Source organism: Tenrec ecaudatus, chromosome 13 (genome assembly GCF_050624435.1).
Source record: "Tenrec ecaudatus isolate mTenEca1 chromosome 13, mTenEca1.hap1, whole genome shotgun sequence".
Lineage (NCBI taxonomy): Eukaryota > Metazoa > Chordata > Mammalia > Afrosoricida > Tenrecidae > Tenrec > Tenrec ecaudatus.
The window spans coordinates 105,405,773-105,433,279 of NC_134542.1; the positions used below are offsets into that span (position 1 = coordinate 105,405,773).

Sequence of the window (27,507 nt, forward strand, 5' to 3'; positions counted from 1 at the left end):
CTGGGTGATCACGAAGGGCAGAGGAGACCAGGTCTCAAACAACAAAGTCAGAGAGGTGGGGATTACATCACCGTGAATGGGGGGGAGTGCGTGATGGGGACCCAATGCCCATCTGTAGACAGCTGGACATCCCTTCCAGAGGGGTAATGGGGAGGAGATGAGTCACTCAGGGTTCAGTGTAGCAACAATGAAACTCATAACCTTCCTCTAGTTCTTGAATGCTTCCTCCCCTCCCAATTATCATGACCCCAATTCTACCTTGCAGACCTGGTTATACCAGAGGATGTACAACGGTGCAGTAGGGATCTGGAAACACAGGGCATCTAGGACGGATGAACCCCTCAACACCAGCGGTGGGAGTGGCGACACTGGGAGGGAAGGGGGTGTAGAAAGGGAGAGCTGATCTTGGGGATCTATGTGTAACCTCCTCTCTGGGAGATGGGCGATGGGAAGGTGGGTGAGGGGAGATGCCAGGCAGTGTAAGATAAGATAAAATAATTATTTATAAACTATTAAGGGAGCAGGGGGAAGGGGGGAGCGGGGAGGGAGGGGGAGGGAGAAAAAAAGGAAACCGAGCTGATTCCAGGAACCCAAGTAGAAGGTGAATTTTGGGAATGACGAGGGCAACGAATGTATAAGGGTGCTTTGCTCAATTGTTGTATGTACAGATTGTGATGAGAGTTATATGAGCCCCAATAAAAAGATTTATTAATTTAAAAAAAAGAAAGAAAGAAAGCAGGTGTTTTGAGAATGATGATGGCAACATATGAACAAATGTGCTGGACATAAATGATATGTGTATGAATGGATTGTGAAAAGAGTTGTATGAGCCCCTAATAAAATGATTTTAAAGTAAACAAATACATACATACATACATGCATACATAAATCCCCCTTTTCTTTTTCCCCTTAAATGAAACATATTCTGTGACATATAAGTCAAGTCACTCCTAAATGTTTGGATTCTAAGGTTGCTAAACACAAACAAAAATCTGTCAAAATGATTCATTAATTTTTCATGATTGTAAAACAATTTAATTAAACATACTCATGAAATCTATACTGAGCTCTTTGAAACAGAAAAATCAATTTACAGAATCATCCAGAGGTAGAAATTATAATTTTAATAAATCTTTTGTGTGGGAAACTGCGAACTGGGAGGAGAGTGGATGAGGGCAAATTCTCTACGCTCATATTTTAAGGAGTCTGGGAGACAGCCTCTGGTGGAAGAAGGGCTCTGCTTTCGTGAGTTGGAGATGAATCCCAGTCTCAGTCTCCTAGCTAAAAGTTATTCTCCACGATGTCCCCTCCGGTAATCATGCCAATTCTAAGATGCTGCTTGCAAGCACGTGGTTGCTACTATGCACTTGAAGGTCAACTGCTTGAAGGCTGTCTGCCATGAAGAGGGATCAGACCTCCCACCCTAAGTAAGGCCCACTGCCTTCTGATAAGGATCATAGCATGCTCCCCGGAGAAGAGCTCGGGGACAGGTAAGGTCAAGCCAACTCAGAGATGACCAATGTTAAGTCACCATTTAGCTCTAGAACCCACCCATCTTGTTCGGTATATATCTCCCTGTTACATGTATACCGCTAGCAAGTCCCCTGACTGGTACATGTATGCCTCTCCTCCCCTTCCTGTTATGTATGTGTGTGATGTGGCTTGCAGGCCGGAGATTATACAAGCCTGTGAGAGAATATATTCGCTGTCTCTCTTGATCCTGCCATCGAAAGAGGCGAGCCCTTTCATGTCTTGCCTGATGTTTCTTTAATTTTCCTTTCAATTACACAACCGCTCCTTGGGACCCATTCAGTTGTGAAGTCTGGTCCCTCACAATTTTGCTTTAGAAAGGTTTTTTTATACCCATCAAACAGTTAATCGTGTCTACTGTAGTGTACTCTTTAAAACGGCTGTTTAATTAAAGTTTACAAAATTTGTTAATGGAAGAGAATTAAAAGCAGAAACTAAAGATAAATTGCTCTTAAGGTTAAGAGGGAAGTCCACGGTGGGCTCTCAGTCACCATTCCTAGCCAAACCGGTAGGCAAAACTTTCATCCAAGTGTGCGCCATTTTCTGTGAAGGTCATATGTTCACTCTCCAACAGATACAAGGTCATGAGCTGCCTGTGTTTCCCTTCTGCTATTTCCTGTTGTGAAATTAACAACTGCAAACATCCTCGATATAGCGCCACCAAGCAGAAGTAGCTACAAGATTGAAACTGTTTTAATTAGGTTAATCCATTTTGAAATTACTGAAAAATGTTCTTCAATGGTAGCCATTGATAGTCTCTTTTTTATTTTAATCATTTTATTGGGGGCTCTTACAACTCTTATAACAAACCATACATCAATTGTATCAGTTAAATCTGTGCATATGTTGCCATCATCATTTTCAAAGCATTTTCTTTCTACTTGAGCCCTTGGTATCAACTCCTCCTTTTTCCTCCTCTCCCACCCTCCTACTTTTGTGAACCCTTGATAAATTATAAATTAATACTTTCATATCTTACATTATCTGCTATCTCCTGTCACCCATACTTCTCTTGTTCATCCCCCTTAGTGGGGGTTAGGTGGGGTTAAACATTGATCATTGTGATTGGTTCTTCCTTTCTCCCCCTTCTCCCCCCAACCTTCCCTACCCTCATAATAGCCCTATGCCCATTACTGGTCCTGAGGGGTTTATCTCTCCTGGATTCCTTCTTTTGAGAGTTCTCTCTTTTTTTTATAAATAGTTTTATTGGGGGCTCTTACAGCTCTTATAACAATCCATACATTAATTTATGAAGCACATTTTTACATATGTTACCATTATCATTTTCAAAACATTTTATTTCTATTTGAGTCCTTGGTATCAGCTCTTTTTTTCTCTCCCTTCCACCCCTCCCACCCTGTGAAACCTTAATAAATTATGAATTATTATTATTTTCATATCTTACACCATCTGCTGTCTTCCTTCACCCATGTTTCTATTGTTCATCCCCCTGGCAGGGGTGGGTTATATGTCAGTCCTTGTGATCTGTTCCTCCTTTCTCTCCATTCTCCCCCCGACCTTCCCCCTACCTTCATGGTATTGTTACTACCATTACTGTTCCTGGGGGAGTTATCTGTACTAGATTCTGTGCGTTGAGAGCTCTCCTTTGTACCAGTGTACATGCTCCAGTCTAGCCGGGTTTGTAAGGCAGAATTGGGGTCACGATAATGGGAGGCAGGTGGAATTAAAGAACTAGAGAAATGTGTGTTTCATCAGTGCTATACTGCACTCTGGATGACTTGTCCCTTCCTTGTGACTCTTTTCTGAGGAGATGTCCAATTGTCTACAGATGGGCTATAGGTCTCCACTCCAACCCCACTTGTTCACACATGGGCATGATTGTTTTGGGTCTTCTGATGCTTGATACCTGATCCTGTTGATACCTCATGATCACACAATCTGGTGTGCTTCTACCATGTAGGCTTTGTTGCTTCCCTACTAGGTGGCCGCTTATTTAACTTCAAGCTTTTAAGACACCAGGTGCTATATCTTTTAATATCTGGGCATCAGCTTTCTTTACCACATTTGCTTATGCATTCATTTTGTCTTCAGCTATCGTGTCAGGAACAAAGTGTTCTTGTGTTGAGGGAGTTCTTGAGTAGGCCCAATGTCTGTCTGCTTCCTTAATACTTAACATATACATATATATAGGCCTATATCCCTATTGCTATATATTGATATATTAACATATATATTCCTATATTTATACATCTATAAATGTCTTTTGTCTCCTTGTTCTTTTCCTCTATTTCCTTTTACTTTTCTCCTGTCCTACTATCATGTTCAAACTTCATTCAGCTCTGAATAATTTCTCTTGGCTACATTGCCCTTGATCAAATCCCATGGGCATCCTACACCCTCCTTGCCATAGATTTTAAATCCCTTGTTGTTCCTGCCACCCTTTCCTCTTCCTCCCCCTCTCCCCTGTCCCCCTGGAACCACTGGTCCTATTGTTTCCTCCTTGGGATTGTTTATCTTGCCTGTCTTATATAGCTAGACATGAAGAAGAAGAAGTTGTTTAAAAATACTTCCAGGTCTGTCTGCTGATCCTTATGTATGTTTTCCAGTGGAGTCTGATGAGGTGCTAAGCCCTGCCCTCCAAGTCTGAAGTCTATTTTTCAGATTCCTAAGGGACTTTATTTCTTTGTTCCTCTTGCTTCTGTTTTGCTTCCTTCATGTTTTGCCCTGATATGTGTGTGTGTCTGTGTGTGTGTGTGTTTGAGGGGGGCGGGGTGCTGGGTAAGTTGCTTTCTAGGCTCACCAAGATTAACCGACAGTCTTGGGTCCCCATCTGGGTCTACTGATCTCCCACTCACCCATCTCCAAAGAGCTCGCAGGACCAACGACCTACCTGGTCGCCATCTTGCCAGAAGTCATCATTGATATTCTCAACCTGGGGGTCGCGACCCTTTTGGGGGGTTGAACGACCCTTTCACAAGCGTCACCTAAGACCGTCCAAAGATGTATTTGTGATGGTTTTAGGAACCGAGACGCCCACAGATGAGTACCCAGAATGAAGACAGTTCCCCATGCTACACCATGCTTCAAGAACAAGACAAAATGTCATTGATTGGTCATTAGAAATAATATTTCACAATATATAATGACATATTTTTGGTGATGAATCACTATGCCTTAATGATGTCTAATTTGTAACAATGAAAATACATTCTACATATCAGATATATACATGATGATTCATAACAGTAGCAAAATGACAGTTATGAAGTAGCAAGAAAAATAATTTTATGCTTGGGGGGGGTCCACCACAACACGAGGAACTGTATGAAAGGGTGGTGGCATTAGGAAGGTTGAGAACCACTGTGCTATAGGATCCTTGGTAAATGGAATGCTAGCTTCTACTACATGAGTAAAGAACAGACATTCTATCTTACCTAGGAGTACCACATGTCAAAACACACGGGGAATTGTGGCCTATCACCTGCACACAACTTCCTCCCTCCAGCCCACACCCCACTGTTCTCAGTGAGACCACCTCAAATTCCAATGAAAGTCCCAGCAACAACAGTGATGCAATGCATTATTATATATGTGCGTGTTTATGAATATATATGCATATACACACACATAAAAGCATATCCATAACCATATATATAAAAGTACACATTTGTAAAAACTCTGTGCCATCAAATCAATTCTGACATAATGGCCCTATAGAACCAGAAGGACTACCCCATGTGTGATTCTGAGCCTATAAATCTTTACAGGCATAGAAAGCCTCATCTTTCTCCTGCGTACTAGTTTAATCATTGACCTTATGGTAAACAACCCAAATCATGGGCATATAGTGGCCTTGAGTTCTTTAAAAAATAGAATTACTGCCTTTAAATGTCAAAATCTGGACACAGCATTTCAAAACAGGCTTTTATTTTATTTCACATATACCACCAGAGAGAGCTCTATTAGATCATATATATATATATGTGTGTGTGTATATACACATATACATATATACCATGTATATACATATTTCTGTAACTCCACCCCATATCCACAAAACAATATGGTCTTATATCTGCCCACAAAAATGAATTACCTCTGTTCAACACCGAAAGAGAACACCAATTTACCCATCACATCTCTTAGTCACACAAAGTCTTGGCAAATAAGGTAACACAAAATCTAGGCAAATAGGACAGAAAGAAAAATGCACAAAGTTAACAATTCACAACTGAGAAAACCTACAAGAATTTAATAAGACTTAATTGCTTCCCTCATTTGGATCATCGATCTCAGTTGTTGTCTTATCTTTGTCCTGTTTCAGATTTAAGGAATGTTTTCTTTAAAAATAAATATAGGTCACGACATAGATAAATAATTAAAAAAGAAGATTCCATGAGACTTAATAAAGTTTTTGAAATGATGGGCTTGTGATTCCAAGAGTGCTCGCCTTTCAGAGTCTCCAAAAGATCAATGCTATAGGGATAAAACACCCCTTTCTTGAGACTAGTTTCCTCATCCTCACCCTGGCCCCTGCCTGTCCTCTGAGATCCAGGACCAACAGCTTTGGAACAAACACTGCTTGTTATGGGGAACACCCCAAAGCCCCCAAACCAACCAGTGATTGAGTCGTTTCTGACCTTACAGTACGGGTAGAGCAGCTGTGGGGGTTGTTGAGACAGTAACTCTTGGGGCAGTAGTGGCTTTGTCTTTCTCCCTCAGAGCTGCTGATGGTTTTGAACGGCTGACCTTGCTATTCGTAGCCCGAAGTATAGCCTTTATGCCACAGGGCCCCTACTTTAGGCACAAAGGAGTTCCCAAGTCAAATATGATTTAAGGTGAAAGACTAACCAAAACCACAGACTTAATAAATATTTGCCTTAAGTTTCATTTGAGGTTTAGGGTCTCACTTGTACTATGGCCTCTCTTCTATTCCAGTGGGCAGAGCATACCCTTGACCCATGAGCTTTGTCACTGTACGGACAACCGAAGGGACAGATGCCCTTTCCCCGAGTGTCTGCTAGGTGGGGGAAATAAATCTCACCCAATTTCAACCCAAGTCCAATGTGGCTTAACTATTCATAGGCAAAAATCAAACAGAACATAAGGTCGATTATTTTACTTCATGTGGACATAAACCACTACGGAGTGCACCCTCATGAACTCAGGAGGGAAACAAAGGCCCTTTGAGGTCTTCTCCTTGAATAGAGTGTAATTGCAAAGAGAAAGCCAAACTTCTCTCTGGTGCCTTTGTGAGCTGCCATTACCTGGGCCTCTGCTCATGGTAACCCCATAGCCAACAAAATGAAATGTTGCCTGCTTCTGTGCTTCCTTGTCGTGGCGGGCCAGGTATCAGACTACTGTGATCCAGAAGGTGTTCATTCATTCATTTTGGGAATCAGGTGTTTAGGTTTTTCTTCTTAGTTCTTAGTGCAGAAACGCCACTGGAGTTCTGCAAAGTAGCAACATTCAGGTGGATGGATGGTGACTGCACTTGAGGTGCAGTGGCCAGGAAGCAAGCTTGGTTTCCCACATGAAGGCAAAAATTCTACTGCCAAATTACCCATGCCCCAAACCTCCATTTAGAAACCCAGTAAAACTGTTGACCACTTAAATATCCTGGCATACTCTTCTGTCTCTCCATTCTAATTTTCAAATTTCCTCTAACATTGAGGTTCTCAGAGTTCTATTCTGTCAGGCATGGATCATTCCTACTTTCTTGTCAGCCATCCAGGCAAGGAGATGAGCAATGAGTCCAGAGCCAACTGTCCAGAATTACTGTGTACTCTTCTTGAAAACAGAAATCCAAATGAATATATTTCTCTTGACTTAACATCATTCCTTCAGAATCATGATATGTGGGCTTAGTTCTCTGGGTGCTTGATATTTTATCACAAGACTTCAGACCTTTGTCTTAACTACCATCTGCGATTTCCTACTCTGAAATATTTTTAAGTAGGTCTGAAGACACTTGATATTAAGTGTTGTTTTCTTGTATATAAGTACACCAATAAAGAATGCATCTACAGAACCATATCCATCTGCTTCCACTGTCTAATAACCCATCAATTCACACCCTCACAAAATCATGCCAACTGTGTGTAAGTTCCTACGGGTAGAGCTGACCCCAGAGAAAACTGCCTTCTCGTTTGTGATTTGATATTTGCACCATAAAGCCATGCCAGCCTGAGGATCCCCCGGGATCAATGTGAAGGTCACCGAGTCTCTGATGGAAGCTATGATTGAGAAAACATGCTCTGTAAAAATCTGGAAGGAAATGTGAAATCTGGAATAGGAGAATTATGGGGAAGATTATTTCAAAGGGGTCTTTTCTGTTCTCATACTATCTAAAATAGAATAAGAAGTAAAATAATAATATAGTTCACTGGATTTCACTCACATGGCCTGAATTATAGCCCTGACTTTAATACATACCATGATTCTCTGGATAAGCCATTGAACTTCTCCGTACAAGCCTTAATCCCTTTATATGTGAAATCTGGAAATATTCCTGGTTTTGACCCAAAAGTTTCTGTGATAGGTTTATTGTGCCAACCTGGCCACTAGGAACATGTGGGATAAATAAGGTCGAAGTTGATTGGAGGGCAAAGAGATAACTGTCTCAGCAAGCCTCCGCTTCCCTCACCTTGCTCTCTATTGATTGGAGCGTGCTGGAGAGTGCTGCTACTTTAGCTAGTCCTTTGCCTCAAAGAACTGTGGGTCAAACCAAACTGTGGATCATGTCGCTAGACCTGCTTTGAGACCTGTTTTGCCATGCTGCTGGTGTGACATTGCTTGAGCTTGAAGGTGATGGATCCTGTTGCCTTGCATTGCTTGAATTCAGTATCCCATCAGGGCCTGCTTTGTTAAGCTCCCAAGCTACCTACCCACTGTTGGTAACCCACTCTCCTGTTTGCTGCCTGTGGGCAGACTTTGCTTGCCTTGCCCGACGGATGACTCCACTGTCTGCTTCCTCGACCTTGGACCCAGCAACCCACGTGAGTTAAAAGACTTCCAGTATATTAACTGTTCCATGGAAGTGAGTTGAACTGAACCCTCTATACTACTGTGTGGACTAATCAGCTGTTATATTCCTTCTTGCTGTATAAAGTTATATATATAGTCATAAATGTCCTGGTTTTGTTTCTTTAGATAATTCTGCCTAACACAATTGGTATCAGGAGTGGGGTGTTTCCTGGGGCTCTTAGCAATATCTCATAAAGAATCTCCCCCAGGCAGTGCTCCAGATGCAGCCCCACCTGGCATTTCAGCTTGAACAGTTTGATTAATCTGCTCAAGTGTGAGCTATTTCACTGATAGTGGATTAATCTCCTCAGATTTTGTTTCTCTGGAGAACCCTACCTAAAAGACTGCATTACGTTTCTTTAATAAGAACATCTCAAATTAAATTTGGGGAATAACTTCTCTCGGCTTTAGGCCTCAAGTGCATCCTCTCCACTGTTCTATCTCAGGAGGATACTATCTGTCCAGGAACTTTGACACAACCCCCTGTGTTAGTCAGGGTTGACTAGAGAAACAAATTCATAGATACTCGTATGTGTGTAAGAAAAAGCTTTATATAAAAGAGCACTTGTATTTTGAGAAAACATCCCAACCCAGTCCAGATCAAGTCCATTAGTCTGAGATTAGCCCATATGTCTGATATCAATATATAAATTCCTCCTCGGACTTACAAAACACATTCAATGATGCCAAATGCAGAAAGATAACAGGCCAGTGGGTGGAAAGTCTTGTGGATCCCGTGACAGTGAAAGCATCTCAGTGCTGGCAGGGGTCTTCATGTGGCTCTTCCAGCTGCAGGGCTCTGGATCCATCAGCGTAACTTCATGTGACTTGTCAACAGCAATGTGTAGCAGAGAGTGTGTATTTGGCCTCTAGTGAGCTATTTATCTCTGTTGCTCCTCCAAATGAGGTCATCAAGCTGCAATGTGATTGACAGCAAGTTATGTAACTGCCATAACCCCACCCAAGGAGTGGGTGCTGACCTGAGAGAAGCCCAGGAGGCCTTCTCCCAGCTTTTTGTATCTGGAGCCTACTGTTTCAGTGGCAAACACTATGAGTTTATTTACCTCAATCTGGTCCTGTAGGGATTCAATCCTATGAACCCCTCTATGTCTCCCAAATAAACGAACTTTTTGCTTAAGTTAGCCAAAACTGATTTTAGTTGCTTGCAAACAATGAACTTTTATTATACCATATTTAATAATTGCCTTGTGTTATCTTACAGGTTGTTTTTAGAATCAAAGAAACTGTATGTGTCAAATTGTTTTACTAACCACAATGCTGTGTGTGCACGCACGTTGTGGCATTTTTACTGTGTGGAGTCACATGGGAGTAGAAAACCTCATTTTTCTCCTGGTTTTCTTAAACGATTTCATAGATCATGGTGTACACACACTGTGTGCACACATTGCGCATACACAAATGTTACATGCTATGAAATCCCCACCACACTGACCCCATGGGAGATCAGAGTGCATCTGTTTCTGCCTTGCCTGGTCTGCATGATGTTTCCACTTGGCACCAGCAATGCCTGCAGCAGCACAATTCAATGGTCTTCATGCTGACTGGCCGGGGCTGCAGGCAACATGAGTTAGACTGATGGTGAATGGGTTAGTTTGACTAAATCCTCTTTGCTCTCAGAGATTAACTAAATAAATGAGAGGAAGACATAATCTCAGTGTAAGTTTTAGAGCTTGCAGGACAAGGAATGAGCACAAAGACTCTATTGCTGTAAATGTTTTCATTAACACGCGTTTCTAAATGCTGGCAGTAGAGATGCTGACAATGGAGACTGCTCCCTTCTCAGTTTTCCTTATGGCTCTTTCCAGCCATCTGTGTGCTCAGAATAGTGAGGTCCTTCTTTGAAAAGAAAAGGCGTATAGTTAGCTTTTGGTATGGGCTAAGGAGGAATTGGCAAATGTTTGAGACCAAAGAGCCAATCCTGTCTCTCAAACAGTTTAAAAATTATTCAAGGGCCATAAACCTATTTTTACAAATAAATGAAATTACTATTATCTGAATAATGTCCTTTCAATTTTTTCAATTTTACTTCAGAGTCACAGGAATTTGCTGAAAGAGCCCCACATGGCTCTCCAGCTGCAGTTCACCGACCTCTGGCACGAAGGATCTGTTTTGCTAGCAATAAGACTTCAAAATATTATTTAAAGTTAAATATTTGTCCCAATGGTTTCTATTATGCATCATCGAGAGAAATTTAAAATATTGGGAAAAATTCTGCCTGAGTTGACAGAAATGAAGATATAAATGGCCTTGCTTGGCTAATGAATCATTTATTGCTCATTGAATCTCATTTTTTCTAGTCTGGATTTGAGCAGAAAAAAACCTTAAAGAACACCCCAATTCTACCTATGGGTACAAAGATGAAAAAACAAGTGCTAAAGGAGATGACACGACTTAATGAATCATCACAATCTGTTGGCTGTTATTTGTCAACAAGAAATAAGAACAAGGCATGAAATTCTGATTTATGAATTCTTTTAAGTAAACCAGGAAAAGACAGGGCTTTCTACTCCTATTAAGAGTTTGTCTTGGAAACACACAGGGACAATTCTGCCCTACCCGATAGGGTCGTGGTGAGTTGGCATCAGTTCCATGGCAGTGAATTTGGTGTTTGGTTGGGTTTGAGAACACAGAGGAGAATACAATACATGAGTGCTGTTTATCAAATGACATCACAATAATTGCATCACGTGACTCATGAAGAGTTTGGGGGAAGTTTTCCATTTAACCCAACCTGAGGCTCCTGTTCTGCCATTAGTCTTCAGGAATAATTTTCCTTTGCATTTCGACACAAGGCCAGGTGGCTGCTGCTGTTGTCAGGTGCCACTGAGTTGGTTCTGACCCATAGTGACACCATGCCCAACAGACCGAAACCCTGCCTGGTCCTGCACCTTCATCACAGTTGTGCCTGGGCTCCAGTCCATTGCTGCAGCCATGGTGTCAATCGTCTCCTCAGGGTCTTTCCTCTTTGGCTGCCCCCTACCAGATATGATGTTCTTCTCCAGAGACAGGTCTGTGTGGTGGGTAGATGATTTTATGTCAACTTGTAGACATATAACAGCGTATAAAAGTCACAGCCCGATGATGCCTCTTTGTCTCTTTCTCTCTCTCTGCCCCTTCGCCTTCCTGCATGAGGAGACCCTGCCACAACCTGAGAGCTGCCCATGTTTCTTTCCATGTTTCCACCGACCTTGGATCCACACAACTCTGCACCCACTGGTCTATAATGTTCCTGTATTCCACATCACTGTATGTGGCTTCTTGAGTCAGAAGAGGGACTTATGGATTAGCATTGGAATTATGGACTTGAATTAGATTGGGGTGGGTGGGACACTTTCTTCATATATAGTTAATTCTTGGGATAAAGCTCTTTTTTTGTACACAGATGAGTCTCCCTGGATTTGTTTCTCTAGTCCACCCAGCCTAACACAGTATGTAAGATGAAGTCTTGCCATTTGTGCTTCTAAGGAGCACTCTAGCCATACTACTTCCCAGACAGCTCAGTTTGTCCTCTCAGTAGTCCACGATGCTTTCCAATATTCATATCCAGCACAATTCAAATGCATCGATTCTTCTCTTGTCTTTTTTATTCAATGACCAAATTTTACATGCATATGATGCAATAGAAAATACCATGGTTTGGGTCAGGCACACCTTAGTCCTCAAAGTAATATCCTCACTTTTCATTACTCTAAAGAGGTCTTTTGCATCAGAATTAACCAATGTACCATCTCTTTTGATCTTTTGACTGTTGCTAGTATTGATCGTAGGTTGAAGTAAGACAAAATTCTTGACAACTTGGACCTTTTCTCTGTTTATGATGATATTGCCTATCAGTCCAGTTGTGAGGATTTTGGTCTTCTTTACATCAAGTAAGCAGATGGCTGCAGATTTATGGAAATTACAGTTCTTTCTTAATTTTAATTTTTTATCTCATTTGCCTCCTTTATTTGTTCAACCTTATTGCCACCAACAAAAGCAACAACAGCTACAACAAGGGTAAATCATATAGAGGCCCAGAAATTTGCACATCGAACACAATTCAGAATTAAAGTTATGGAAAGCCTTTGCAACAGAATTTAGAACGTATTAGTAAAACAACTAAAGCATTGAAAATGGATTTACTGAATTAAAAGCCAGTGTCTGCTCATCCATGTTTACATAAGAGAACCTTCAAAGGCATGTAACAGGAAAGATAGACACTCCCATCTCTATTTTGAGTGACTATCACATAATGACCGATTGTCCCTGTAAATGACAAAACTCTGAAGTAGTAATGAGAATTATTGTTTTCTGCTCTTGTTGGAATGGGGTACTTTATGGGTATTCAGTGGTTTGATGGCTGCGCTTGTTTTCCCACCTGAGGGTTTCCTAAGCTCCGTGTACATCTCATCCTCTAATATGAGTACATCTTTCAGATGAGGCGAAGGCTTTAGTTCTTTCTCCCTTGCTTATTTACAAAGGTGAACAATCCTTTCTTTCACTACACGATGCTTTTGTTTGCAATGTACATATATTCTATTAATTTTTTTCTTAAAAATGTTTAACAGTTTTATTGACATAAAATTCACAGACCATACAATTCAATGGTTTAAATATATTCAAAAGAGTTTTGTGGCATAATCACCACATCAATTTTTTAGGACATTTTCTATATTCTTGTACTAATTATTAGCTCCCCTCCCATACTGTCTATAGGTCTACCTATTCTGGATTCCACATAAAGAAAATCATGCCACCAACAAAAATGGCAACAAAAACCAACAACAAGAACAAACAGAAAAAATCCCAATCCAAAAGAAAACGGAAAATATAAAAACTGGAACAAATGTGAAATGAATCAACAGGAAAAGCAAATGACAAAGTTAAATTTTACTCTATGTCTGCATTAATCTTTCAGTGCATTCTGTACGAGGACAAGGATATTCACATTCCTGCTCAATGGTCAGAGAAGGGTCACTGGGGGCTTAATTCATGCGAGAACTCTAAAAGTGGATTTTGGGCTTTCATTGTAATCCCTAGTTTTCTGAAAAACAGTCAGAATTCAAGCTCTGACACCATTCCCTCCTTCAGACCTGGATTTTATCATTTACAATCCTTGATTCACACAGCCTTGTGTGCTTCCTCCATGTAGGCTTAGCTGACACTTCATGTGGATTGCTGTTTATTTTAAGAGAAACTTTTAAGATGCCAGGCGCTATACTTTCTTATAGTGGGGCACCATCTGGTTTCTTCACCACACTTTGCTACAGTATCCATATCTTCAGTGGTCCCTTCCTGAGTATAAATATCAAGCAGGGCTGCATCATAAGAACTGGTTGTTCTTAGGTTAGGGTTTACTGTTTTGTAAGCTCAAAATTCATTCATGTTTCTAAGATTCATATGTATCCCTGTTCTACTTTAGTGGCTGCTTTATCAACTTTTTGAAAGGTAATATAAGTTCTCTCCAAAAGGTCGCTTATGAATCAGAACTGACTTGATTGCAGTGAGTTTATGGGGCCTTTATAATTATAATAATCATTATCATTAAACTAGAAAATGGTATAGAATTTAAAATACTGTAGCGACAAAGAGACTCTTCATATAGACATAGATTGCTCCTCTCAGACTTTCTTAGGATCCTGTTTTCTTTGTTACTTGTTTCTCTTGTTGGTTGTTGTCAGAAGAATCATCTTTGAGCTCACTAATTAGATTTCCTTTCCCCTTATTATATTGCTGAGGCATTTTTATCATGTTGTCTAATTCTGTTATCTTTAAAAAATCTTCTGGAATTCTTCCTTGCGTAGGGTTTTTATTGTGTTTTCTTAATTAATGTTCTCCATTTTATCTCTACAGGATCTAATATCCATTATAATCTCCGTTATAATGGCTATACCACACCTGCAGAAAAAATCATGATTAAAGAGTTTATTAAGGAAGTTAACAAGTTGTAATGCTAGCGAAAACTGTTCAGGGTCGTTTCCAGCTCTTCTAGGTCTATAGGTCTAGGTTAATAAATGTCCAAAGGGGTATACCACTCTGCTGGAAGCTCAACCTGAAGGCATTCAGCTCAAGCTCCATGGATAATCAAACCCAGCTCCCCAAATTAGGTGCCCAGATGCACCCCAACTCTAGTAAGCTTCAACTAGAAGGTACTCAGGTCACTTCCACGAGCAGCAAGCCCAGTGCCCAATAAAGTGCCCACAGGCATCCTATTCCACAAACCAGCCTTCTGCATCAAAATCACTCAGCTGCACTTGCTCTGTAGATGGGGAATTTCACCATTGTGTTTCATGCTCTGATACCTGGTTCTGTTGCTGCTCTTCTGATGTCACTGCTGTCTTCTTGACCCAGGAGTTTCACTTTGCAGATATCTCTGGTCTAGAGGATACACTCCACTCATGGTTCTTGCTGGTAATGAGATTCTTCCTCTTGCTTCTCAGGAGACTCATTTCATCCACAGAAGGACGGGATTACAAGGAATCCTGTTCACAGTTACTCACAGGTCAGTTCTATCATCATCTTCCCCCACTTTCTTATTATATCCATGCCAGAAAGGCCATTTGGTGGGAGTTAGAGGCTTTGGCTAGAAGAACTATGTTAAATAATTCTCTGCTTCTGCAACTAAAATTTCATTTATTTCCTCCATCTGTTGAAGGCACTTAAATTCTAATCTCTATTTTTTCTGGTAATTTCAGAGCCTGTTTTTATATACTAAGTTTGGTGGGGTTTGGTTGATAGTGCTTGCTTTTCTTGCTGTGTGTGTGTGTACTGCAATTGACTCTTGCTTCTGTGGACTCATGCTGCAGTTGTTAATGGTATGTGGGTCGCTAGTTTATGTGAGGGTAGTTGGCTATATTGAACAATGTGGGGAGGATTAATATAGCCAGACAAAACAGCGGTAGAAAAAAAGGCACAGAGATAATGGAAAAGGAGGGGAGAAGAAAAGAACAGAAAGAAGAAAAGAAAGAGAAAACCAGAGGCTCAATCCTGTGTAGACCCTACAAATGGATTTTGAGCTTCCACTGTCGTCCATAGCCTTATGTAAACCAGGTGTCCACCATTTAAGCTCTAATAGTATTCCCTCCAGATTTGGATTATTATTATTTATAATCCTTAGATCAGACAAGAGAATGTGCTTCTTTTATGTGGACGTAGTTGATGCCGCACTTTGGTGGCTGCTAGTTTGAATACAAAACTTTAAGATCTCAGACACTTTTGGTTCTGATAGCTCGGCACCATCTAGTTTCTTTGCCACACTTTGCTATAGCATCTATGTCTTCAGAGATCTCTTTATGAAGGTAAGCATCAAGCAAAGCCATATCATAAGAACTATCGTATGTACTCGAATTTAAGCCAAGGTACCTAATTATTACCTGGGAAACCAGAAAAACTGATTGACTCGTGTGTAAGCCAAGGGTGGGAAATGCAGGATGTGAATTAACACAGAGCCCAGAGGGGAGAGACGGAGCACAGCCACAGACACATCCTTACCAGTTCAGCTGCAGGCGTAAGTGAATCACTATGGGTGCTTCTGCGAATTGGAGCTGTCCACGTCATAGGATGGCTCTGATTGGATAGATGTGAGTAAACAGACATTCAAAGCCCTGCAGTGTCAGCGGGGCTTTGAATGAACAGCGGAGCAATGGCAATCACCCGTGAGATGTTACACCTCGCTGGGGTACCACTGACCCGTGTATAAGCCGAACCCCAGTTTTACAGCACATTTTTTGTGCTTAAAAACTCGGCTTAATACATGACTATATATGGTAATTCTTCTTAGATTCGGGCTAGAATTACATGTGAGGCCCCAAACCATTCATGTATTTACAGTTTATGTATGTCTCTGATTCACTTTGTAGACATCATTATAATTTTATGTTAGAGAACATTATCAACCATCCCCTGGGCATAAGGTAATTCTATATATTTAAAGCTATAATCTGCAATACATGAATTGTTGACTTGTATAGATTAAAATCTTAAGCTACTGGACACAATTTACACAAATAATGGGGGTGGGTGATATGGTAAAACTTTCAAAAACATTCATTCGCCTACTAGATTAATACATGCCATAAGAAAGAAAGGAGGCCATTACAATGGTAAGTATTTGATAGTCCTGACCCACCATTCATTCAATGGGTAGCCTAAAGGATAGAGATTCAAATCGAAGTCCAGCAACCACCAGCTCTGTAGCCCTGGGATAGCAGTTGTATGCTACCCCTCACACAAGGGAATTTCAGCCTTAAGTCTAAGGGCGACAGGCGAGTTTGAGCTAAAGCCCAGGTCATCGAGTGGTTTCCACACTGAGTCTCTTTGTTGTGGTCTGTGAAGGATGTTGTGTGCCTCGAGTGTCCAATTTAGGAACATAGTACCGGGCACTTTCTCCCCTTGGATTCTATATAAGTATTGTTAAGTCCCCCACCTCCACCCCAACAAGGGAGATTGTTCCTCTCAGTTTGTCCATCAACAGAAATATACTCACCTGCTCTGAGACATTTTTGCTCCTCTCCCCACATCTTGGCTTGAATTTCCACTAGGGATTGCTTATCGCTCTGTTAGGAGTGTCTGTTGATTTGGGGTGACCTTAGCACAATTTTGTATACCAGCAAATTCTCCCTTTCCCTGCATCTTAAAAATCTGACCCCAGCTGAGGTGAAGTCTCTTCTGTTGAAGTGGGTGAGGTACTTAGTTTATTTTGCCAACCTGGCAGATAAATACATGTGGAGTTAATTGAAGTGCGGAGGGATAAATGGCTTGGTGAGCCTTGCCATTTGAGTTCTTGGGTCTCTTGCTTTGTGATGGTTGGGCCAGGGTGAACTGCCTTAGCCAGGTCCCTGCTTCAGCTGGCATGGCTCACTTCCTGCAAGACATCCCTGAGGAAAAGCCACATGGACCTATCCTGATGCAGCCCTGGGTGCTGGAGCATCCGTGTGGAGACCCCTGCCAACACTGAGATGCTTGCACATTCACCGACACGGCTTTCCTCCTGTAGTCGGTATCATTGCGTGTGTTTTGGGAGATGGAGGAGGACTTTGTGGATTGGTGTTGGACATATGGTTTAATAGGTTCATGTTGGACTTGTGGGCTTGGGCAGCACTGGGTTGGGGATGTTTCCTTGATGTGCACTTACCCTTTATATAAAACTCTCTTATACATGAGTTTTTGTGGATTTATTTCTCTAAAGTACTCAGAGTAACACAGTGGGCTTTCAGACGTACATTTAGAGGAGGTGATATATGGTTCATGGGCACGACACAGACTCCCTACCTTGTTACATAGACTAGATTAGGAGATTGCATAACCTGGGAGTAGAAGCTTATCTTCATCTTAGTGTTTATGTTTCTAGTAGTGGACTCATTGCAATATTTGTCCTTCTGTGACTGACTAACTTTACTCAGCAAAATGGCTTCCAGGTCTGTCCACATCATGAGGTGTTTGCTGGTCTCATTGCTATTTTTAAGGGATGCACAGTATTCCATTGTGTGTATATACCAGAGTTTCTTTTTCCATTCTTCTTCCAATTGGGGTTTTGACTGTTTCCAGTTTCCTGATATTGTGAACTGTGTGGAATGAAAATGGAAGAATACAGATCTGTTCATGTTCTGTTTCTTATTTATTTGGGTATATGCCCAGCAGAAATATTGCTGGTTGAATGGCATTTTTATTGCCTGTTGTTTTAGGTCCAGCCATATTGCTTTCCACAATGGTTGTACATCTGTACAAGGCTACCAGCAGTGTTTGAGTGTTCCAGTATCCCCGCACCCCTCCAGCATTTGTTGTTCTCTGTTCTGTGTTTGTAAATTGATGAAGAGCCAGACTCACCAACTCAGGAGCTCTTCCCACAGGGTTGACATTTGCTTTGCTTTTAATCAAATCACAATAGTTGTCCAGAAGACAGGAGGAAGAACATCACGGTCTCCAAGTTTGGCCCTTCCCTCACTCCATTTTCCATAATTTGAAATTCTACTTCTGGAGCACATATGTTGCAAAGGGTCGGAGATCCTTTGCCACCACAAAATACTCTTGCAAAGGGTGGCTCTTTTGTTACTCTGCCTTTGTACCCCAGGGAAGAATTTGTACTCTCTTAAATGCAGTGCTGAATCACTGGATACCTGCTGTGTAGCTGTGGTGAGCCACAGGACAATGTGCCTTCACGGAACTTCCACTGAAACTTTCTGGAGAGGTATTGCAGAGGGGCCTCTAACTCTGTGTGTGCACCTTTGAGCAATGATAGCCTAGGGAGGACAGATAAAGAAGAACATGCGAGATGGAAATACTGAATTAAATCGATCTTTTCTTCCTCTTCTTTTTTTAAAAATATCATTTTATTGGAGCCTCTTACAATAATCCATACAGCTATTGTATCAAGCATATTTGTACATATGTTGCCATCATTATTTTCTAATCATTTACATTCTATTTGAGCCTTTGGTGTCAGCTCCTCTCTTTACCCTCCCTCCCCAACTCCTGCCTTCATGCCCCCTAGATAAATTATAAGCTATTATTTTCATATCTTAAACTGCCTGCTGTCTCCCTTCCCCTGAGATTTCTTCCCCCCTCCTATCTCCATGTCCCCCCTACCACCCTAGTATTGCTACTCCCATTTATGTTCCTGAGAGCTTTATCTAACTGGATTCCATGTGCCCCATGTGTACATGCTCCGGCCTAGCCTGCAGTGAAAGTCAGGACTGGGATCATGGTAGTGAGGGGTGAAGAAGCCTCAAGGAACGAGAGGTATATTGTGTTTCACTGGTGCTATACTGCACCCTGGTTGACTCATCCCTTCCTTGGCAAGCCATTGTCTACAGATGGGTTTTCATTCTCTGCTCCAAACCCCCTTCTTTTCAACAATGTGTTTGTTTGTTTTGGGTTTTCTGATACCCATTACCTGATCCTATCAATACCTCATGTGGTAGTTATATAATCTGTTGTCAATTTGAGACTTAAGAGTGAAGGTGTGGATGATCTCATTTGGAGGTGCTCAGGAGAAAAATAGCTCACTGGAGGTAGGACACATGCTCACTCCCTGCAAGACATTACTAACCAGGAGGGGAATAGAGATAGCACTATCAGTGCTGTTGAGCCTAATCAGGCTGGAGAGCCTATCTGACAAGCCCATATTTATGATTTTGTTTCTCTTGAACCACACCCAGTACCAATTGTATTAGGGTTCTCTAGAGAAATAAACCAGGAGATTATATATATATATATATCACAAAGGAATATAACAGCTAATTAGTCCACACAGCATTACAGAGGGCTCAGTTCAACTCACTTCTATGGAACAGTTAATATACTGGAAGTCTTTCAACCCATAAGGGTCCAAGGTCAAGGAAGCAGATATCTGAGTCTTTCCTAGGGCAATGCAGGCCGTTCAGCTACAGGCAGCAAACATCAGGGTGGGTCACCAACAGTCAGCAGCTCAGGAGCTTAGCAAGTAGGCCTGGATGGGATATTGAACTTAAGCAACGCAAGATGACCGGATCTGTCAGCCTTAAGCTTAAGCGATGTATACACCAGCAGCGGGTCTCGAAGGAACCTCGAGCTCTAGCAACATGATTCATGGGTGGGCTGTCCCACAGGTAGTGTAGCTCATAAGTTGAGGCAGAGAATTAGCTAAAGCACCTATATGCCGGTCCAATCATCAGAGAACAAGAGAGAGGGGGGCAGGCCTGGACATGCCATTTATCTCTTTTTCCTCCAAACAAACTGTGACTTTATTAATCCCCTAGGTCTGATTAGCCAGGTTGGCACAATAATACTGCACATCACACTTCATGATCACACAGGCTGGTGTGCTTCTTTCATTTGGGCTTGTTGCTTCTTTGCTAGATGGCTGCTTGTTTGACTTCAAGGCTTCAAGACCCCAGATACTATATCTTTTGATAGCTGGGTGCCATCAGCTTTCTTCAACACATTTGCTTGTGCATCCATTTTGTGTTCAGTGATTGTGTCGAGAGGGTGAGCACCACAGAATGCCAGGTTGTTAGAACAAAGTGTTCTTGTGTTGAGGGATGGCTTGAGCAGAGGCCCAAAGTCCATCTACTTCCTCAGTGTATTGCTATATATATATCTGTGTCAATATCTCTATTTTTAAGAATGAATATATTTACATAAGTGCACACCTATGCTTATACCTCTATCCATAGCTTTGCTTCTTAGATCTTTCCTCTGTTTCCTTTTACCTTCCTCTTGCCCCACCATCACACTTACCCTTCTTCTGCCTCTTAATAATTCCTCTCAGTTAGGCTGCTGTTACTCCAGCACCCCCAGGATCTAGAAGTCTTTCACATTGTTGATTTTAGCTTCCTAGTTTTCCCCCACCTATGGTGTTTGCTCATAGCTCCCTTCACCAGCCCCATCCTCCTTCTAAGTCCCTCCAGAACCTTTGGTTCCATTGATTTCTCCCTGGGCTTAATTCTCACGCCTGTCTTATAGAGGTAGAGAAATCAACATTATGTAGATAATTCAAAACGAAACAAAAAATTGGATAAAAAGAGACAAAAAAGAAATTGAAAAAAATCCCTAGCGAAAAAACCCTGCAAAAGCATAGACAATTCCAGGTCTGTCGGCTGACCTTTATGACTATCTCCCCACTGGTCCTGGGGAGTTCCAGGAACTGCTCTTCCTAGCCTGAAGTCTATTTGGGGGGCTCCTCAGGGATTTTGTGACTTGGCTTTGCTCCCGTTGCTGATCTGTTTTGTTTCCTTCTTGGTTTGCCCCACTGTGGGGGTTCAGACTGGACTCACGCTTCACCGATGTGTCCCCAGTGTTATCCTTGGTTGCAGTTTGTTCTAGAGAGAGGTCATGATGTCTCAAGATGCTGTCAGCCCTATGGTCCTCTCTGTGCCTTAGGAGCTCCGTGAAGGGATGTCATCCATAGTGCTTGGTGTGCTCATATGTGGTCTAGAACCTCACGCTCTCTTTTTCCTTCTTATTTGCTTCCAGATGGGTGTGGCAGGCCGGCCCCTCCCCACAAACAGTAAGTTTAGTGTGGTCCTTTGTAGCTGTAGCACATACTTCTAGGGAGGGGTTCAGTTTGTTTCTGATTGGGCCCGGCCCTGTATCCCACTGTTCATGAGTGATTACATTGCCCTCAAAGTTTGGTGCACTGTGGTGGATTCTGCTTGCACACTCCCAATTCTGTGGGGACATAACCAATACTCTCCCCCTAGGTGGGTTAGTGCCCTGCTCCCCAAGTGCCTGTCTTCCCCACCTTCCTCCACTTTCTCCCTCCCCCCTTTCCCTTTCTTAATGTTGGAATGACATGTACATCTTTGGATTTGGCCTGTCCCCCACCTGACTGCCTGTACCTAAACCTGTATAGTGTGAGATAAGTGGCTTTTCTTCTATACCTACTGTGCTGATTATACTTATCTCAGTGGATTCATGTTGTACTTGTCCTTTCATGATGGGTAACTTCACTTAGCATAATTTCCTCAACTCTTCCCATGAGGTGGTGTGCTTCATGCGATCATCAGTGATTTTTAGTGATACATAGTACTCCATTACGTGTATGCCAGAGTTTTCTAATTCACCCATGTATCAATGGAAATTTAGGTTGTTTTGTGCCACCATAAACATTGTGGCACAATAAACCACTGGTCATGGTCTATTTCTTACCTCTTCTGGGTATATGTCCAGTAGAGTGATAGCTGGGTCATAAGGTAGCTCAACTTCTGCACCCATTTTGTCTTCAGTGATTGTGTTGTGGAGGTAAGCATCACAGAATGCTGGGTTACTAGAGCAAAGTGTTCTTGTGTTGAGGGAGTACATAAATGGAGGTCCAATGTCTGTCTGCTGCCTTAATACTTAACATATAAACATAGGTATATAGATCTATTTCCCTATCATTATAATAAATATATTTACATATATGTATGTTGGTATTTAGACCTCTATAAATGTCTTTTGCCTCCTAATTCTTTCCTCTATTTCCTTTTACTTTTCTTTTGTCCCACTATCATGTTTGGCCATTATTTGGGTTTCAGTAATTCCTCTTGGGTACATTGCTCTTGATCAAACCCCACTAGGATTCCTACACCCTCCTCACCATCAATTTTAGATCACTGGTGTTCACTTGTCCCTGGGTTTGTTTAACACCCCCCCCCCCACCAATTCCTTTCTCCTGCCTCTCCCTCTCCCCTGTCCCCGGGAACTTTTAGCCCCATTGTTTTTACTTCCAGATTGCTTGTCTGGTCTATCTTATCTAGATAGACATGCAGAGACATTAATAAGCACAAAAACAAGAAAGAGCAAAAGAAAACAACAAAAGAAAAAACAAATCAACAAGAAAAACAAAAAACAACCAACAGCAATAAATAAATAAATAAATAAATAAATAAATGCCTATATAAATAGTTCCCTATTGGTTGACCAATCAAGTCTGATGAGTTGCTATGCCCTGGCCCCAAAGTCTCCTTTTTGTATTCCTCTGTGACTTTGTTGCTTTGCTCCCCTTGCTGCTCTGTTGCACATCCTTAGTGTTTCACCCTGGTGTGGTGGGGTCAGATCAGTTACCATGCCCACACTTTGTCTCTAGTGTTTTCCCCTGTAGTGCTATGGGTCAGTGAGGGACATTGCATGTAGTGGTGGGGTTGGTCTTATGGTCCTTTCTGTGCATTGGCTGCTCTGAGCAGGAATATCATCCTCGGGGTTTGGTGGGCCAGGATGTGCTCCACTCACTCTCCTTCCCTCGCAATGTCTGCCTTTTTAAAGGTGCAGTGACTGTGGTATATTTTCTCCCAGCCTTGTATTCCTAGTCTATTTTTATCTGCGAGTTTAAGATGTATGTCTTGCAGGGAACATATTAATGAGTTATGTTTTCTGAGCCAGTCATCTAACTTTGTCTTTTAATGGAGGAGTTGAGGCCCTTGACATTCAGAGTTATTATCACCATCTCTGGATTCATTGCTGTCATCTTGAGCATGTTGTGTTGGGTGTTTCCTATTGGGTGTTTTCTATTTCTATTCATATCAGTGTGCTGTCTTTGTGAGGGGGGCTTCATTCTTGCCACTTCTCTCTGAGGCAATTTAATCTTGGCAATTATTTTCCATGAGTTGACTTCTGGGGGAGTTGTGGTATGTGGCAGTCTCTTGATTTTGCCTGGTGGTGAGTCAGCAAGGGTTTTCCACAGGATTGGGTGTCTTATGGCATATTTTTTTGAGTTTTCCTTGTCCTGGAAGACTCTTACTTCACTGTCTATCTTAATAAACATTTTGGCATGGTAGACGATTCTAAGGCTGCTGTTTTTTCTTTCAGCTTTTGGAAGATGTTACTCCACTTTCTCTTCTTTTTCATGCTTATAGTCTGAGCATATTCTTGCCTGAACATCATTGTATGTGACTGCCCTTTTCTCTTTTGCTGCTCTTAAAAATTTCTCTTTTTCCTCAAAGTTGGATAATTTAACTATTATGTGCCTTGGGGACTTCTTGGGATTTAGTCTAATGGGTGTCCTCTCTGCTTCCTCTTTGAGAGTCTGATTCTCATTCATTAAGGTGAGGAAGTTTGCTTCCAGAAATTCCCTCACTAACTTTGCTGTTGACTTTTCATTGTGTCTTGTTCTGGTAGACCAATTATTCAAATATTGTTTCTCTTCAAAGCATCTGTCATTGATGTCAGGTTTCCTACCGCATCTTTGGTGATCTTGTTTAACTGTCTTTCCCATTTGTTGAAGTCTGCCTGAATGTCCTCGAGGCCGCTGGTATGATTCTCTACTTCTAGTCTGTTGGTGAGGTCTGTGATCTTGTGTTTTGCATCTGTTATCTCATACATTAGTTCTTGAATTTTCCTATGATGCATGGACCTTATCCCCTCTATAGTGGACTTCATCACCTCTAAAATTGCATCCTTATGCTGTGCTGCATCCCTCATATCCTGTATTTCTCCAAACAGCATTCTGAAGATTTCTTTTTGTGGCAGATCAGTGTCTGATTCTTCTATGAGCATCATTAGGTTTATGACTTCCTCTGCTGTTGACTTTTGTTTTTCTTCTTTTCTTGTTAATGGTGTTGGAGTATGTTGCTGTTTGTGTGTCATTTTGGAAATATGTGCCATGCTTCTGGAGACCAAGGAACCCTGAGCTCTTTCTCTGTGTGACTGGTGTGTTTTTGAGGACTACCAGTGGCCTACCATGGTGGTGAGTCAGACTGCTATGTAGGCAGGGTGCCTCGGTGACTCAGTTGTCACTGGCAGTGAGGGGCCTCGGAGTCTGGGGTAAGGCAGGTGACTGTAGGTTTGCCACTGGCTTGGTTCGGGTGTTTCTGCAGCACAAGCACAGGCCTGATCTGGACTGTCTGGCCACAATTTTCAGCCCTTTAAAGATTCTTTGTGGAGCTCAGAACGGGTATAGCCAATAAACTTGGGCTATAGCTGTCAGAACCCTTTTCATTTTTTGTTATGTTAGTGTTCTACACTGTGCTCTGGAGATTAGAGTTGTTATGTTAACATGATAAAGGAGAGAGTTCTGGTGGCTAATATTCAAAGTTACACAAAGGACCACAGCCTGGAATTAAGAGGGTTCTTTATTTTTTTGTTTAAAAAACAATCACGTGCTCTCCTTTTATAATGGGCTTGTGGGGTGCCATGGTATTTGGTGTGTGCTGGGCTGTTCCCCAGGGAAGGGTACTGATTAGCAGAGTGGGTTTGGGGCTGACTGGAATGGAATTTCCCCCTGGCTGTACTACTGTGCCACTCCATTACAATCTTGCAGAGGCTGCCAGTTATGCTCTGGGGAACTGCATTCTGTCACATGTAAAACTCCCATTGGCAATTCAATTGATACAAATTATTATCTAATTATCTGTGGTAACCACACTAGTAGTTGTGGAACTGGAGAGAAGGGGGAAGGGGGTGGCGGATGTAGTCACTCAGTTCCTGAACTGTAGGAGCAGGGAAGACAGCAGAGAGGGGAACTTCAGTATGAATTCTTGTGAATAGTTCTCAGAGACTCTCCGTGACCACTTTTAGATAGCAGCCTGGGAAAATTACTGCTTGCTGTGAGTCTTGTATTTTGGGGACTGGAAGGGATGACAGATGCTGTGACGCTTGACCTGGCAAGGGTTTAGTAGAGCCCTTGGAGAGACACAGGGAGCTTAGAGTGTTTCAGCAAGTTCCCAAGTTGCTTTGTGGGTGAAAAATCACAGACCCAACATTTCTAATGACATGACAACGAGATATTCATCACTGAATGCATTAGAGGTTAAATTCTAACATATTTGGTTTCTGGACAGCTGTTGTGTACAATGGGAGCCTAACTTCATTTTGAATCTTGACATAACTTCAGACTCTATATAAGTTATTTCTGACCTGGGCAATTGACCATGACAAGTTCAGGAAAGCAGGGAGACACAGTTGTGCCCTCAGAAAGAACATTTGTTTGGAAATAGATTAATATTGTGGTAGTTGTCTGGTGTGCCCTTAATGATTTACTGAAAATAGCAGCCTATTACTTATTTTGTGTCCACTCATGGATTAAGCCTCTGGTGAATCCCTTTTGAACACAGTCCAGGTGTATGAGTAGCCTTGTCATCAGACAGAAGGCACGGTAAAATGCATTATGGCAGGTGTTCTTAGGTTAAAATATAATATCTTATTTGATTTCCTTTTTGACCCATTTAAGTTGTTTCAATTGTGGTTTATCTATATTTTATGTAGTTATTGTGGTTTTTCTTTTCGTTATTGTTGTTTGCTTTCCATTTGTGCTTTGTATGATTTCTGTATATGAAAACCTGGATAAGTAAACCTATAGAGACAGTAAGTAGATTAATAACTACCTTGGGGCCCAGCAGGGCAGGCTGAAGGGATGGGGAGCTATGAGTATGAAAGTAATGCTCTAAAACGGATTGATGGTGATGGTTGCACAGCTGTTCTTAGTGTGATTAAATTTTATGACATATTTGAGTGTATGCCAATAAAATTATTTTAAACATTGTTACGGTCTTGGGGCTGTGACTCAGGGCTGTGTAGTCATAGGAGTCACACCTCAATCTTCACATTACCTGGTGGTGAAAGTCCCAGAGGCAATCCTGTAAATTTTTTCCCCTGCAATTGTGTGTGCATCCAAATCGTGACCGTTTCCCTAGTTTCATAGGCCCACTTGCAGCGGGGATGAAGTGACCTACAACCATGTGGTTGTTACATGATCTGCTGTTAATTTGAGACTTAAAAGTAAAGGGGTCGAGTTTAGCCTGTCAATCAGGTTGCAGCTTGATGACCTCATTTGGAAGTGCTAAGGAAATATATAGCTTCGCTAGAGATGGGACACAAGCTCACTCCCTGTGAGACATTCCTGTTGAGAAGACACATGGAGCTACGTTAGAGTCCTGGAGCTGAAGAAGCCATGTGGAGACCCGCTGCCAGAGCTGAGATTCTTCCACTGCCACTGGATCCACAAGACTCTCCACCCACTGGCCTGTAATCTTCCTGCATTCAGTGTCATTACATGTGTAGTATGAGTCTTAAGAGGACTGTATAGATTGGTATTGAACATATGGACTAATACTGACTATGGACTTGATCTGGACTGAGATGGGATGTTTTCTCAATATTCAATTGCTCTTGTATTTAAAGCTCTTTCTTATACACATATGAGTATCTATGAATTTGTTTCTCTATTCAACCCAGACTAACACAAACCAATTATGATCTTGTGATAATTTGCTGTGTTTTCCATCATATAAATAGATCGTGATTAAGAATTCTGGTGGCAGTGGTTACATGTTGGGCTTCTAAACATGAGGTCAGAAGTTAGAAGCTACCAATTGTTCCAAGGGAGAGAGACTGGTTTTTCTACTACCATAGAGAGTTACAGGCCCAGAAACTCACAGGGGTAGCTTTACCTTGTCCTGTAGGATCTCTAAAAGTCTGCAGAGACTCAATGGCAGTAATTTGGGTTTTTATTTTGTTTTGTTTAATGCTACATCAGTGGTTCTCAACCTTCCTAATGCTACAACCCTTTAATACAGTTCTTCATGTTGTGGTGACCCC

General features: G+C 41.7%; 1 pseudogene; it reads right to left on the reverse strand.

Annotated features, from left to right (window-relative positions):
* Window positions 1-2,026: 2,026 nt before the first annotated feature.
* LOC142424057 (small ubiquitin-related modifier 1-like) overlaps window positions 2,027-27,507 on the reverse strand; it is a 131,222-nt pseudogene continuing 105,741 nt past the window's right edge.